Raw genomic sequence first — 3,297 nt, forward strand, 5'->3', positions numbered from 1 at the left:
TGTAAACTACTACAAATGGTAGATCCTAACCATTCATGTGGAGACGTGCGAGCGGGGGTGTCCTATACAAAGAGTTTGTATAAGAACTGAACCACGAGATGACTAGACTCTGTATATAACGCCATTGATACTAGAGACTTGCATCTCATCTAAATGACCATTGGTGACACGACCTCAATCCTTAGTGTTTTGGGAACTCCTACCTTTAAGAGCGGTCCTTTGATTAGTATGGGTGAGAGTGGCCAGATTGCCAACTCAACATGCCTACCTTTTTGGGGACTTGTCTAATCTGGGAGCTGGGAACTCAATCCACAATATGGAATTCACTTCTTTCCTGAAGCAGGGGTAAGTAGAGAGATTGCTCCCGTAAGGACTGATTTTGGGGCTTGAACATAGTGGCCACAGCTTCTTTTTAGAAGAGAAGACTCAGTCATAGTAGAACTATGACTTATATTCATTAAAGGGATCAGTGGTACTTAAGGAGACAACCGTAACTATAGGGGCATAACGATTATTATCCCAACTGTACTTACAAGCGATCTGTGAAGGGTTGTCGCACTGTTGATTGGTTAAGATTGACACATAATTTATCTGTGGTAAGAAGAGTTTAGTTGTCGGTTTTTAGTGGTGTGCCTAGCAGTTAACGGGTGGTGGATCCCGTGACTAAAGAGTTTAGTCAGTTATTCACGTACCATTAGAGCTTCGAGCTACAGGTCCATAAGATACCCTTGGTAGCTCAATGGATTTAGTTAAGGATCAGTTCTTGGTGTTGATTTGAAATATTCAAATTGACAAGAGGTATTTTGATTATATATGATATAATCGGTATAATGTATGAGATACATCTAGTGGAGGATTAATGTAAATGAGATTTACATTAAGTACCATGGAATAGAAAAAGAACTATGGTTTATATGGATGTGAGAATCTAGAGGGTGGGCTTTGTTCAGACTTGGAATGTGGCAGATGAAAGAGGAAACACCGATCGTATACACGATTGGGCAAGTGGAGATAGTGGAGACTATTGTATAGGTCGATGCCCAATCGTTTAGCTAAAGCTATGCGATCGTCTAGCAAAAGCTATGCGATCATTTAGTTCATCGTTTAGCTCAGTGTCTGTTGCTTACAAACACTACACGATCGTTTATTTCGGCAAGCGATCGTTTAGCAAAGCTATGCGATCGTTTAGTAAATATTAGACGATCGTTTAGCTCACCACTGCACGATCGTTTAGCTCGCCCATGCCTAATCGTTTAGCTAAAGCTATGCGATCGTCTAGTAAAAGCTACGCGGTCATTTAGCTCAGTCTGTCGCCTACAAACACTACACGATCGTTTACTTTGGGCAAGCGATCGTCTAGCAAAAGCTATGCGATCGTTTAATAAATACTGTACGATCGTTTAGCTCGCCTAACGATCGTCTAGCAAAAGCTATGCGATCGTTTAATAAATACTGTACGATCGTTTAGCTCGCCTAAGCTGTCGTTGAGTAAATCTATATTACTTGACAACTACCATGAGATCCTTTTTGTGTGAGAAAGAAATCTCAAAATACTTTTATGAAAACTTACTAAAATTAGGAAAACCATTTTCTTTTTATCTCACGGTTACCATGAATCATCAACAACCACCCACTCAATTGGTTATAAAGAAAAAGAATTAACTATCCAATAATTAATATTATTATAAATATAAATGATAACCAATTTCTTTCATACATATTTATAACCTACAGTTTAATATTTTATCTCATAAAACATATAAACCATAGTTCTTTTTCTATTCCATGGTACTTAATGTAAATCTCATTTACATTAATCCTCCACTAGATGTATCTCATACATTATACCGATTATATCATATATAATCAAAATACCTCTTGTCAATTTGAATATTTCAAATCAACACCAAGAACTGATCCTTAACTAAATCCATTGAGCTACCAAGGGTATCTTATGGACCTGTAGCTCGAAGCTCTAATGGTACGTGAATAACTGACTAAACTCTTTAGTCACGGGATCCACCACCCGTTAACTGCTAGGCACACCACTAAAAACCGACAACTAAACTCTTCTTACCACAGATAAATTATGTGTCAATCTTAACCAATCAACAGTGCGACAACCCTTCACAGATCGCTTGTAAGTACAGTTGGGATAATAATCGTTATGCCCCTATAGTTACGGTTGTCTCCTTAAGTACCACTGATCCCTTTAATGAATATAAGTCATAGTTCTACTATGACTGAGTCTCTCTTCTAAAAAGAAGTGTGGCCACTATGTTCAAGCCCCAAAATCAGTCCTTACGGAGCAATTCTCTACTTACCCCTGCTTCAGGAAAGAAGTGAATTCATATTGGTGGATTGGTTCCCAGCTCCCAGATTAGACAAGTCCCCAAAAGGTAGGCATGTTGAGTTGGCAATCTGGCCACTCTCACCCATACTAATCAAAGGACCGCTCTTAAAGGTAGGAGTTCCCAAAACACTAAGGATTGAGGTCGTGTCACCAATGGTCATTTAGATGAGATGCAAGTCTCTAGTATCAATGGCGTTATATACAGAGTCTAGTCATCTCGTGGTTCAGTTCTTATACAAACTTTGATAGGACACCCCCGCTCGCACGTCTCCACATGAATGGTTAGGATCTACCATTTGTAGTAGTTTACAACACTTGCAAACCTCTACAAAGTGGGCCTATCCGTATTGTCACCAGGATAAGTATCCCACCTTAATCCTTATACTACAGACCTATTTAGGTTATCACTTAAGGCATGATCCACTTGTATATCACATATACATGCTTAAGTTCACATAAAATAACCAAGGAGCTTGTTTATTGGATATGTGTAAATGCTAGAATTAAATAACACTTATTTTATTCATTAAACAATGTTATCTTTACAAAACAAGAGACTCCGGGAGATTAGGACACCAATCCCAATAATCTCCCACTTGTCTTAATGACTCAAGAGACTAATGTACAAATACAATATAAAAATGTACAATATACATATAACTAGAGCATACCCAGTATCATCTCCCATTGCCCTAGACAAGACACTGCATGTCCCGAAAACCTAAACTCTCCAGGTGACCCTCAAATACTTTTAGCCGTGAGGGCCTTTGTAAGGGATCAGGAAAGTGTTGCTCCGATGCGATCTTCGTGATTATCACATCACTGTGATGCACGATCTCCCTGATCAGGTGATATTTTTTTTCTATGTGCTTACCCCGACGATAACTTCAAGGTTCCTTAGAATTTGCCACAGTGTGATAGGAAAATCCATATTTGAACAATTC

Source organism: Benincasa hispida, chromosome 9 (genome assembly GCF_009727055.1).
Source record: "Benincasa hispida cultivar B227 chromosome 9, ASM972705v1, whole genome shotgun sequence".
NCBI lineage: Eukaryota > Viridiplantae > Streptophyta > Magnoliopsida > Cucurbitales > Cucurbitaceae > Benincasa > Benincasa hispida.